This window comes from Setaria viridis, chromosome 2 (genome assembly GCF_005286985.2).
Source record: "Setaria viridis chromosome 2, Setaria_viridis_v4.0, whole genome shotgun sequence".
In the NCBI taxonomy this organism is placed as follows: domain Eukaryota; kingdom Viridiplantae; phylum Streptophyta; class Magnoliopsida; order Poales; family Poaceae; genus Setaria; species Setaria viridis.
This window is the reverse complement of record NC_048264.2, coordinates 28,332,751-28,346,710: the sequence shown is the minus strand read 5'-3', so window position 1 is coordinate 28,346,710 and position 13,960 is coordinate 28,332,751. Positions and strand designations below refer to the sequence as shown.

Below are 13,960 nucleotides of genomic sequence, written 5' to 3'. Positions count from 1 at the left end.
GGGGGATTTATAGGGTTAACAGGGGTGGCGAAATGACCAAGTTGGGCATGAGGGAGTTGCAGTATTTTTGTGGCTGCGCAGCAATGGCTGCCTTTAATTCGCAAAAAAAGAAGAAGCAATGGCTGCCTTTACAAAGGTACCGTGATGACCAGTGTCAGTGATGATCTTCCTCGACCGATTTCACCCGCGTGGTATTCTATATTCTTTGACAGAATAGAGGAGAGCAAAAAAAACTGCGGTTTTGTATTACTAGCGTAATTATTGGATCAGTGCTCCAACTATATGGCACTGCATTACAGTATGTGATCAGTGGTGGAGCCAAAAACTCAAATTTTACCTTAGAGGGATCAATAATATTATTTTTTCTAAAATTTTAGTGCCAAGCACAACCCCGCCCCTCCTCCTACGCCACTGTATGTCATCAGAGTTTACACTACTATAGTACGTGCCTCTAAATTTATGACTAGATGAGCACGAGTTTATAATCATTACCTTAGGAAAAACTGTTGTTTTCTTAGCATATCATGCATACATCTGGGGTGGCAATTCGGATCCCTATCAAACAAATTGTGCCATCGACGCCAACAATACACATTTGGATCTAAACCCCTGCAATATCAGTTGCAGAGTCAGAAACTAAAAGTTTACTTTGTTAGGGATCAATAGTATTAAATTTTCAAATTTAATCACAATTTGAATCTTTTAGTAGAATTTTGCATTGGTTTTGGGGGCATACCCCCCCGCCCCCCCTAATGGCATCAGAGTTTGTAGTGCTATGCTATGACTCACTATCTAAAATTATGACTAGCTGACCATGAGTTTGTAATCATTATCTAGGAAAAGCAAGTATTGCGGTTTGCTTGGCATGTCGCACATTCATTGTGCCCAATCAGAATGTCGTATCCCTTCCAAACCAATTGTACCGTCCGCGGCGACCATACACATTTGGGAGAGAAACACGTGTCCACTGTTTAGGGAGTTAAACAGCTGCCCAACGTGCTTGTTCGCTGTAACTAACTACTATTAGCGGACAGACAGATAAGCAAACTGTAATCTCTCTTCCCCGAAGTGAAGCTGGAAAACTGCGGTCTGGAAGGGCGCACCGTGACGAAGTCCGGAAAATGGCGCACGGGAAAGGTTACGCGGATGCGGATGTTCATCAACAAGGTCTCCGCTCCGCGCATGTTACCCGTAGCTAGAACGAAGAGTGTGCTCGCCACACGCCACCCTTATCCAGCTCGATAGTAGGATCAATCAGCATCTCTCCTACGGAAACATCGTGTGGTCTGCCATACGCTTTGAGTAGGCGGCTATGCCAGCACCGCAGCACGGCAGTCGTGTTCGTCTCTACGCCGCTTACCTTGCATTGATAACAGAGTATTAACATTTTTTTGTTTTTGCGAGAATAGTAACAATGGAGCAGTAACAGATACTAGTAATCTATCCATGGATCAACATGCACACACTCCAACAGAGCAAAAGCATGCCCGTCCAAGACGCTGGGGATGGATAAGCAGAGGCGGCGGCCGGAGCCGCAGCCCGGAGAGGCCGCCGGCTGGGTGACGGCGATTGATCGGCGGCGCTCGGGCCTTGCGCCGTTGCGGAGGAGCGGGGGGACGCGTGGCCGCGGCCGCCACGCGCCCTCCGGCCGGCCGCGTCGTGTGGCCGCCACGAGCCGCGACGACAAAATGGCGGCCCTCCGGGTAGCCCGTGATGTCAACGACAACGATGGCCTGGCGCCCGCGCCACGCGCGCGCCGTGCGGCGCACTAGCTGAGGCTAGCGGCTAGCGAGAGCGCGAGCGTCCAGCAGCAAGCTGCCAAGACCAGCCATTCAGCGCAGCTGCTTTCGGTTGGGAGATGGACACGCCACACGCTGCTGCGCAGGTCAGGATGATCCGATCGAGCACCGGAGCACGGGCGGTGAAACAAGAGTCAAAAAGGCTAGATGCAGCCGAAAATTACAGCTGCGCGCGTAGGGTTGTTGCCCCCAACGGCGTAGAACAGTGTGACTTCTGACTTGTAAGTTTATAGAGCCAAGTGTAAAACTTTCTAAGGGGTGTTTGATCCTGGGCTAAAGTTTAGTTCGGGTCACATTGGATGTTTGGATGCTAATTATGAGTATTAAATATAGGCTAATAACAAAAATAATTGCATAAATGAGGGCTAATTCGCGAGACGAATCCATTAAACCTAATTAGTCCATGATTAGCACATCTGATGCTACAGTAAACATGTGCTAATCATGAATTAATTAGGCTTAATAGATTCATCTCACGAGTTAATCCTGATTTATGCAATTATTTTTATCATTAGTCTATGTTTAATACTTATAATTAGCATCCAAATATTCGATGTGACCCGAGTAAGGATTGAAAAACCCCCGAGCTGTCTGGGCCTCGCTTGATGAGCGAGCAATGTGTAGTGATAAACAATCTGCCTCGGTTCAAAGTACAGATCATGGGCACTGACGATACAGTACTATACAAAATCTGTGTGTGCAGCGTCTCTTGGCCGACGTGGAAGGACACTTTGCTGTCTCGTACCAAACCCTCCTTTTCTTTTGTGCGTTGGAAGCTCATAGCATATATACGTTTCGGTGACACTTTCAAAGTTGATTAGCTTTTTGTTCTGGAAGCAGTAGGCTACGACACACGCTTTCCTCGTAGTTGAACTTCAGTAACCATGGCTTAGCAGAATCATTTCTGCGTCCAGTAATTGTAATCACTCAGTTCCAATTATTTATTTCATTCTTTGCCATCTCGAATTAGTCCTGTCATTTCTCATCATCTTTTTTAAGCAGATCGCCATTAAATTCTTTCAAGCTAAGTCATGATGCCCTGCCCCTCAGACAAGAGATCGATGTCTATATAGATAGGCAATCAGCGAGGAGCCCTTTTGGTATGTGAAAAGGAATAACGGGGGCGTTTGGTGACAACAAGAGGATACAACACGTGTCAAAGCTATTTTTTGCACTGAAAAAGCTCCATCCTTTCAAACTGTGCAATGAAATCTAGCAGACATATTTACTAAGTTTACAGAACAGTGCAATGAAACTGTGTATTAAGATTAGCCTAAGATTTTAGAGTCAAGTGTAAAACTTTTTAAGCTGTCCGGGCCTCGCTTGATGAGCAATGTGGCCGCTGACAAGGAATCTGCCTCGGTTCAAGAGGTACATGCGCGCATGGAGGACGCACAGGCTCATGAGAAAATTGTGTGTGCGGCGTCTCTTGGCCGACGTGGAAGGACAGCATTGCTGTCTCCTACCAAAGCCTCCGTGTCTTCTGTGCGTTGGAAGCTCACAGCATATATAGGTATGTTTCGGTGACATTCTCAAAGCTGATTTAGCATCTACAACACATGCTTTCCTCGTTGAACTTCAGTAACCATGGCTTAGCAGAATCTTTTCTGCATCCAGTAATGGTAATTACTCAGTTCCAATTATTTCTATCGTTTCTTACCATCTCGAATTATTTCTGACATTTCTTATCATCTTTCTTTGCAGGTCGCCATTAAATTCTTTCAAGCCATGATGCCCTGCTCCTCAGGGACGAGATGGCTTTAGAATGTAGATAGGCAATCAGCGAGGAGCCCTTTTGGTATCTGAAAAGGAATAACCGGGGCATTTGGTGACAACAAGAGGAGACAACATGTGTCAAAGCTATTTTTTCGTACTGAAAAAGCTCCATCCTTTCCCACAATCCCGTCCAGGATAGACTCCCTGTCCCGTGCGCTGTTTCCCTCAACTGATCTTTCGACGGCACCTTTAATTTGCATGCCTGTGCCTGCCACAAGCCGGCTCGATTTGTTTAGCTGCCATTGGCAGGTTACAAATAACATAGTAGTTTATCAGTCTAGCTGCACACGCCACAATGTGTGATCTGTGCAGGTCATGGGAGTAGAGACAAATGTTTAGGTGATCGAATGCAAGTGTTTTGGATGTGGAGTAGTAAAGTTGTATTCGGTGACTTTTTTTTATGGTTATTGGCCCATCAACCCATGCTTACTACACGGACTAGTATTTCTAAGAGAAATAAATATTCTAAAAGAGATATACGTATTATTAGTTTGTGAATACATTTAGGGCATATGACTAATTAAAATTGCCTATCTTTACTCTATCATTTATTCATTCCCTAATGCAACACATACCAAAATAAAAGGTATAAAATAAGGAGAAAAATATTTCATTATCTATTGATATGAGCTGGGCAGAGCTCCTGTCAACAGTTTTTTTTTTTAAAAAAAAGGAGGAGGAGGAGGAGGAGGAGGAAAAGATCAAGAGCGACTGAGCATGTGCATTATTGGTTTGCCTAGGCGGCGGGCCATCACGCACGGACAAGCTGAAGTTACATAAGGAAGTGTGTGGCGGCCACACGCCTCGTGCCCTTGCCCTCAACCTTTTTCCATGACCAAATAAAGGTTCACATCTCTCAAAATTAAGTCGTATAGCAGCCGGCAAGGAAAAAGTTGTCTTTATTTGCTAAGCACCTGGAATGTGAAATTGATAGTTTGAATTGGGAACAGTCTCAGTGGAGAAGCAATTTTCCGGTGCCCAACCTTAGCTTGTTTGGTTACCCGAGTAGCTAGAGCACCAGCACACAGGAGCAGCAAACTACAATCTCGATTCCGCGGACGACCGAGGATGGCAAAAGCTGGCCGTCGTTGGAGAAGGGTGCTCCCCCGTGACGTCTTCCGGAGATCCCTTGGTCATGATCCGATCCGCCGCCATCGCATGCAGGCATACAGCTCGTTCACCACAGGTCTCCGTCCCACAAGTGTGTGCTCGCCACACGCCACGCCATTATCTACAAGCTAATCACCTCTCGTATGGCTGGCGGCGGACCAAATCACCAAACGCTAATCCGGAAAAGCCACGAGCTCTCTCCCCTCCCGTGCACGAGGCACCTAGGATCCGGCGCGCCGGGGGAGCGGGGGACACGGACACCTGGGCGCGCGGCGGCCACGCGCCGGCCGAATTGAGAGGCGGTTGCTGCTGCATGCCTGGCGGCCCGTGCTGTGTCACGGTCGATCAGGCGCCCGCGCGGCAGCTACGACACGCGCGCTAGCCGCCGGGCAGCAGCGACAGCGAGCATCCAGCGGCTAGCAACTTGGGCATGAGAAGCCAAGCTTCTCGGTTGGGAATACGACGCTAGCTGCTCTGCCCAGGCCGGGACGCGCGAGGATGGACGTCCCTGACCTGAAACGGCTGGAGGGTATGGCCAAAATTTTGATTGCGCGATCGAGAAGATCGAGGAATAGCAATAATAAGTGGTCAAGAACAGTCTTAGGGAGAGAGAAAAAAAGAGAGCTGATAACAGACAACCTGCCTCGCGCTCATGCATGTATCCAACGACGAGCAGCGGCATACACACGCATGGAGGACACATGTACCGATAGTCCACAGAGCCGGTAGTGCAAAACCTTGTGTAGTTGTGTGTTCCTCGCCTGCACTGTGTCGTGGATCGTCTGTATTAAAAAAACCGCATATATGCGTGTACAGCGTCTCTTGGCAGACGTAGAAGGGCAGCTCACAACAACATGCAAGCCACGCATGTTCCTCTGACATTTTCAGTCGTAGTGTCGATTAACCTCTTGTAGTCGTGGAACCAGTAGCAAATGTCTTTTAATTTACTGATCCCGCCACGATGGAACTAAAGTAATCAGGGTTATTAACGTATCCTGTTTTGTAGTCTCCATTGCTACTCTTCGTATCTCTTTGCCATTAACTGCTCCATGATTCACATCACATCTAAACCATCAAATTCTCTCAGGCCATGATGCCGATCGAGAGCCCCTGGGGTAGGAGTAAGATGGCTATAGCCTATAGATAGGCAATCAGTGAGGAGCCCTTTTGGTATCTTAAAAAAAGGAACAACAGGGCATTCAGAGACAATCAGAGGAGACAACATGTGTCGAAGCAAAATGCACTGCTTTCCCATAACTCCCGTTCAGGATAGACTCGGTGGTTCAGCTGAGCTTTCGACGGGGCCCTTTGGTGTGCCTGCCACAAGCCGGCCCGGTTTTTGTTTGAAAAAAGTTGTTGAGCACCCCAGATAGCTGCTGCACACGATAGTGTGTGATCTGTGGGGGTTATGGGGGGCAGAGACAACCGTTTAGGTGATCGAATGCGAATTTCTGAATGGAGTAGTGCAAGTGGTATTCGGTGGCTACCTTTAGATAGGCATGGAGGATTATTGTTATTTTGCTTGTATCATCTGAATAACTATTACGACATTTCATCAACAAAAAGATAAGCTATGACTGGGGGTAAGAGGGTCACAGTGTGTTGAATTATACTTACATTTGGAGGCTTGCTTATCTCTTTGTAGCGTGTATTGACCCCCCAAACCCGATATCTTTGTGGATTACATACAGCTAAAAAGAGTGCATACATGCCGCGAACACCACATAAGTGATAGATCTACAAATACTAATAAGAAATACCAAGAAAAGGAGATGTCAAAATCAAGGTGCAGATCAAAAGATACGGATCAAGATCAACTGCATTATTGGTTTGTAGCTAGGTGGCGGGCCACCACAGCCAAGCTAAGCCGGTAGGGGAGCGTGGTCGCCACACGCCTTATGCCCTTGTCCTCAACCTTTTTCATGACCAGAAGTCCAAAACAAAGTGGTGAGGTGACAGGACGTTCAGAGAAAAGAGCTAGGGACCAAGACAAGCAGACGAGCGAGTTTGACATGGGCAAGGATGGTGCCAAGTTGTTCAAGTAAAGCGGCTTTTCTTCCTTTACAGCACGAACGTTAACACCACCCACTAGCCGCTCTGTCCCCACGCAGATTATATTCCAATCTGACGATCGGTGAGACTTGCTTGGTTACCTTTTTTTTTTATTGGTTCTTACAGCGATTTAAGGCGCAACCATGGCCTTTGGATCGCATGAGTTCATCGCCTTTTCTCGTTAGTGGTCTCAGTATGGACTATGGAGTAATGCTTGTGTTGCTTTAGATCATACATCACAGCGAACATTCTAGATTTCTAGATTGCTTCAGGAATTACATCCTCCATAGGAGTAACACTCTATTCTGTATGTGTGTGATCGGTTTAGCTCCAAAGTTATCACGTAACTCTCGTATGAGAAAAAGGAGTATAATGTCGGCCAGCCAGTCAAATATGGCCACAGTCTTGTGACATAAAAGAAGACGATCGACAAGCAAGTAAAATTGAAATCAAAGCCGCAACTCAAGTTGTTTACGACGACAGCAACTTACCTGCAAAAGCCGTCACATCTATCACAGCTTAATTAGGCTAATGAGGCAAGAGCTTATGGATATGTCCGTCTTCACCTTTGCGTGTGCCCGGCACAAGCTGGCCGGGATAGTACGTTCCAAGGCCGGATGACTCCATGTTTTGTTCGTTTCCGATGATCCTGCCGCAGCAAATGCATGCATGATTCATGGTGTCCGTGGAGTTGTTGGCTAGCATTCTACTTACCACCCGTCTCCAAATATATCATCTTTAGAATAAGTTAGTTCATTTTGAACTAATTATTAGCCTTGTCTTGGAGTAAGGTCCAGCATTAGCAACAGCTAGTCCTATACTGTGTCTGCCACGAGCTTGTCAATTACTATAGAAGTACATATGTCACTTCTTCCAGCTACAGCTTATATTCATATTCATGGTCAAAACAATCTTTATTTTTTTTAGATAATGGAAGAAACAATCTGTAGCTAGTAGCTCAGTGATGTGTGTGTATGATATTTTTCAGGTACTGGATACGTAGATGTCTACGTATAATATTAACAATGGCAGTTACTACAAATCCAGCCCCAAGCTCAGTATCAAGTAGCAATAACTGTGACGAACTGTCAAGTCTCTCTTTTCTCCACTAATCTGTCTGAGATTTCCTAAAATCCCTCGTATTTCATGACAGATTAAAGAGTATACCATCAAAATGGGAAAAAAATTTAAGGTGCACAGAGAGGGAAGAGAGATCAGATCAAATGCATTATTGGTTTTGGTAGGGAGGTGGGCCACTAGGGCCAAGCAAAGCAAGTAGAGGAGCGTGGTGGCCACGCGCCTCATGATCCTGACCGGCAACTTTCGATGACCAAAATGGCGAGATGATCGGACCTTTAGATAAAGAGCTAGAGAACAAAACAAGCAGACAAGGGAGGCTGACCTGGGAGGACATGGAGGAGAGATCATCTCGACATGTTCAAAGCGGCGTTTTCTTCAGTAGCAAACGTTGACGGCCACTAACCGCTGTCTCTATACAACTGATTTTTATTCGAATCTGGTGAACGATCTTGGTGAGGATTTCAATGTCACACCAAAATAAAAAAAAAGTTGAAACGAGTACAAGGACTTAAGGTGAAGCCATGGCCTTTGATTCGCATGTCACAGCTTTACATGCTGATAAGCTGATCACACACTACTAAAAAACAATTTACAGGGGTGGTTCAAAGGGCATTTGCAGGGGCGGGCACGCCATCCACTCCTAGCTTTCGCAGCTACAAATAGCTATTTGCAAGAGCGGGTAAAAGGCCCGTCCCTGTAAAGCCGTTTCCAGGGGCAGGTGACACCATCACCCACCCCTGGAAGTGTATTTCCAAGAGCGGGTGATGCCATCACCCGTCCTTGGTAATGGTGTCTTCAGACGCCATCACCCGCCCCTGCAAACTATTTTGTAGGGCGGGTAATGCCATCACCTGCCCTTGGAAATGTCGTTCCCGCTAAAAAATTCAGTGATTGAAATTTGAAATTGCCGAAACTGTTGCCCGCTAGTTTTTAAAACTTTTGGTTCCCGCTAATTTCACTCTAACAGTCTAGTGTGCGACTGAATTGAAGAAGCTATAGTGATCAACATAGAATATATGTTACATAAATTCAATTTAAGCGTACAAAATTATAATAAGGAAATAGAACCATATATATACATCATTAGAGTGTACATTGACAACATGTTTTTCTACCACTCATGAAGGCTAGCCTTGGCGGTACTCTTGATTCTCCCACTCACGGAGGCTAACGTATTTATCTTCTCGTGCTAATTTGTGTTCTGGGTGATAATCGGTACCCATGAGGTTTACCACTTCATGCAAAATTAAACGACATATATTTAGAAGTTGTTGCTCATGGAGACGTGAACTGTGTAGTCAAGGTCTAATCTGCAATTAAATTTCACATAAAACTTAAGCAAGTGTTAGATATGCGGAAAAGAATGCAATGTACACCTATATATGAAAGGTAGCCCCTTACACGTTCGGGATCAGTTGTGTATCTCCTGAGCATCCTGATGTGCTCGCACACGTAATACCCGCAGTGTACAGAACCAGATGGTTGCTTGTGGCATGAAAAGTTTGTGCGTACAACCATTTCTTTCGGTCTCTCGAGGTTACAAATCCCTCCATTGGTAATGTAGTGCTGGTAAACCCTGTTTTTTAAAAAAATAAGAAGTTAGTTTATATATAATCTTTTGGGGGAACAATTTGCACAATGTAAGTGTACACAACAAGAAATTCACTAAATTTTGTAGGATGAATATGAATTCTTTGTAGGTGCTCTGGTCATAATCCAATGAGTCAAATACGGTCACAACTCCGTTCTTTGGCTGTATCATAAAATCAATCCAGTGACCCCTACAAAAATATTATATAAGGTTTTTTCAGGCATGAAGGAGTAAGTGTATATATTATAACAAACGGTATAAATTTAGACTCACTGGAAGTTGTAGGGCGCCCATATGTAATGCCTATCTTGCCACTTAAGCATCATATACGCTATGTAGTCTGAAACCCTCCTCTGAAGATCCAGTGTGGAGAAATGAAAAGGCATGTTAATGAACTGAAGTTGGAAGTTGGAGAGTTGAAGCATCTTCTGGGGAAGAAAAACAAGGCTGCTATGGCCAAGAAAAACAAGGCTGCTGGGGGTGGATGCAACATGGCTGCTGTTGTGACCTTGATTGTAGGTGTCATGCTTGGGATCTTTGCCTGATTGTAGGTGTCATGCTTGGGATCTTTGCCTGATTGTAGGTGTCATGTTTGGGATCTTTGCCTCAGGAGTAGCTAATGCTAAGTGAAGAAATTGATAGTGTAGTAGTGCTATTTGTCAATGAATCTTGGTTTTGTTTCTGTTGTGTGGAATTTATCATTTGATTATGTTGAGTTGTGATCTATGAACTTCATAAGTAATGTGACATGTCTTATTTGTTGTGTGGGATCTATCATTTGGTTGTGATTATGTTGAATTGTGACATGACTTATCTGTTGGTTTATATATGACACTTATTTTTGTGAGCTACGGTTTATATTTTTCTGAGCTTGTTTCCTGCCATAGTGACATTTAGGAAGGCAGGGAGGCACTATGCCAAGTGTTCTGTTGAGGATGTCCATGGTGCATTCATGCATCAAGGATTGTACCCATTTGTAGGGGCGGACCACGTCATCACCCGCCCCTGCAAATCGTGATTTCTAGGGGCGAGCCACATCATCACCCGCTCCTACAAATTGTGATTTCTAGGGGTGGGTCATCCTATCGCCCGCCCGTGGAAATCGCCCCCATTTTTAGGAGCAGGTCGTCCCGTAGTCCGCTCTTGCAAATGGTTCTCCAGAAAATTGTTTTTTATAGTGACGGTGACATCCATGAAGTGCATCATGGAACAAACATGCATGAAGATTATACTCTTTTCATTGCCATAAAATTTCGCGCTACATGATTTTCTTTGCCCCAATTTTCCACAAATGTGGTCAGTTTTAACCCCTAGGTCACATAAGAGAGACATTTTTAACGAATGCATGGCCACAGACCCACAGTCGATTTCTCTCTTGCACTCCGATTTCCACGATCAATATCTCTCTTGTACTCCAATTTCATTGCAGGAAGTGATATCCCGCGTCGTGTGTGTGACATCAGGGGAGACAACACAGCCACCAGTAAAATCAAATCCACGCATCAGCTCAAATTCTTTGCCGAGAGAGCAGCGTTTGCCTGCAAAGCCTGTCATGCATGCATTGTAATTGAGATCGGCAAACCTCCAGGAGATTCCTTCTCCAGCAAATGGATAAATCGCCTTTGCGTGTGCCGGGCACAAGCTGGCCGGGCTAATACGGTTGAAGGGCGTGACACGCGCCAGGTGTGGGCCTTGTCAGCTCGTGCTCCTTTTTTTTCCTAGTAGCGGCATGAATCATGGCGTGCGTGGTGGAGTGGTTGGCCGGATTGGGAATTTAAGGTTTGGCAACAGCGACGAGCGTGTCAGCCACGGGCCCGTCTGTTTGAAGAATATCTAAAAAGGGCTTGAGGTTAGGTTGGACGAGTACCACGAGCTTGGAGTGGCGCTGTTGTATCGTTACTGCATTGGTGATCCAGATCCGGTGACAGTGAGCATGTCCAGTTTTAATTGGCCAGGATATCCGGTGCATTGTTTATCCTATAAATGCTTGTACGTACACTCTCTACTCAGTAAACGCTAGGCTACGGATCTTCAAATTGACAAAGCCGTAAGAGCAAATATAAGAATGTGATGTAAACAAGCTGTATAAGTTACAACATGATATTGATATTCCTAGTTAGGCCTCCTTCGGTTCCTCTGCCCAGGAGCCATTCCAGAGCCGGATTGAGTGAATCCGGCTCCTTCACTTAATCCTGGTCTGGTTCTATTAATGTTCAGGAACTATTCCAGCCTTCAAAATCTGTATTGTTCAGCTGGACAGGAATAGATTGTCTAGGATTTCAGTTGAAAACACAAAACAAAATCTGTCGCTCTAAAATTAAATTACTCTGAAACAGAATAGCTGTCAACCTGTAAAGGGTTCTATCTTGCAGAATAGCTTAACATAAGTTGGCACGGAAATGTAGTTTAAACACTAACAACAAAACAGAACCAGCCAAATTAGATTATTGACGGCCAGGCACCAATGAAACAGGAGAATCACAAGATGAGCAAAACAAGAGAATAGATTTCGAAAAGGTAACGGCATGAAACCGAAGCGTTTGCAAAGACTATTATACTAGAACCAACGTATCAAGATAGCACAATTTTTCTGCATATGTCAGCACTTGCCAATCCGGATAACATTACTAGTACGTAATAACTGTCCTTCAAAATTAAACGCGTCGCGCAAAGGGAAACACCATGTCCAAACTAGGGGCAACTTTACTCCATGGATGAAGAGGTTGGGCCAGCCACAAAGCCGCTACCGCCACCATGGCCAAAGCCAGGTCTGCAAAGTTTGTGGGATGGAAATAAACATTAGCATTCATAAAACAGATGGTGATCAACTCATGTTTCACATTGCTAATTTGTCTGACAAGTTACATAATGGAAAGGGTCTGAGCATATAAAAAATAGAGTAAACATTATGATCTATGATTTAAACCATGCTGATAGCTTCTTTGTCTAGCCATTCATTTTCACAAAGACTAGTCCATCTGAATGAATGAAAAGATCAACGAACCAGCCAACCTTAAAAACTAGGCTATTCCACAAAAGGTAGTACCAGGGACATATGACTGCAAGTAGCTACTTAATTGCTTTAGCCAAAACAGTAGTATAAGTAGACAACGAATTCATGAGGTAAGTAGACAGTGAATTCATGAGGTAAGTAGACAACGACTTTACCTGCTAGGTCATCTCATTCCTAAGCCAAATCAAAGTGGATTCTTCATCTTCTTCACTGGTACAAATAAAAGTCTCTCTATTTTCTTTGCTCTTGGTGAAGATTGCATAAGCTTTGATTTTTTCCTGTTTGGTCACTTCCATTGTGTTGATGATCGATATGCACCATTTGATGGAGTATTCATCACCTTTAGTAGCCTCCTTATCTCTTGCCTCCTTTTCTCTTGTCTCATTTTCTCTTGCCTCATTTTCTGTTGCTAGCTATTTCGCTTCATCTTCTGCTTACTTTATCCTCATTTCAAGGAATCTCTCCATCATGACTTCAATTTTTGCACTCTTTTTATGCCTTTGTCCTTTATTTTCTGGTTTCTTTCTTGATGCTGCCATTCTTCATTCTCCACTTCTTGCTTCCTCTTCATCTCTTGCATCCTTTTCTTCATCCTCTTCATCACGTATCTCAATTTCCTATAGGGCTTCTTTCTCAGCTTCTTCCTCTACATCATCAATTTGGTGAAGGGGCTCTTCCACACGTTGTGACTCAATAGAAGTGAAATTATATGTCCCTTCAGCCAAATGACCTACATTTGGCACAATGCATTCAGAGAAATAGGATAAGCACCTATTTTACATTATAGAGATCTGACTGGGAAAGAGCTTACTACACAGAACATACCATCATAGAGTTCTCCCAAAGCATCAAAGAGTGGAAAGCTTGCCTTGTTGTTTTGAAACTTCTTGATTTTTGGGAAAGTCTGCATATTTGAAGAAAACATCGATCAAATACAAAGTTATCACTATGAGGTTATCCATAGAATTACTTGAAGAAATTAACTTACCACCATGAGGTTCTCCCACACTGCTGCTGATCCTTCAACCATATTTCTTTGTTCATTCCATTTTGACCCACTTTGCATTCTTGCCGCTTTGAGCATTTTGTAGTCTCTCTTAAACTGACATTCTCTATCTTGAATTTGTGCCTTTGTGTACGAGATAGACTTGTTTCTTAGATGGAACTCCTTCACCATCTTGTTCCACCCTTCAGTGTTCCAACCGTTGTCACTTCTATAGCCACCATCTTTATACTCATGCAGAATTTCAACAAGTGATTTCTCAAGAGTTGGGTTCCAGTCCGCTTTTTATTTTTCTATATAAACAATGGTCAAGCATGAGTAATAGAAACTTCATAGCATCAATAATACAAAATTAACAAGAAAGCATGAAGAAACATTAAACACCATACCTCGTGGTGAACCTCCAGTCCTCTTTGCCCCACTCCATTTAGGAGAAGGCTTCTTTTTAGTAGCACTTATTGTAGGTAGGAACCTACTCAACTTTGGTGACCCCCTTGCAATCAGATTGAGCTTTGGGGAGCCTTTTGCAACCATCG

At 44.3% G+C, this 13,960-nt stretch overlaps 1 pseudogene; it reads right to left on the bottom strand.

Moving 5' to 3' along the window:
- Nucleotides 1-13,268: 13,268 nt before the first annotated feature.
- LOC117843639 (uncharacterized) lies at nt 13,269-13,960 on the bottom strand (annotated as a pseudogene).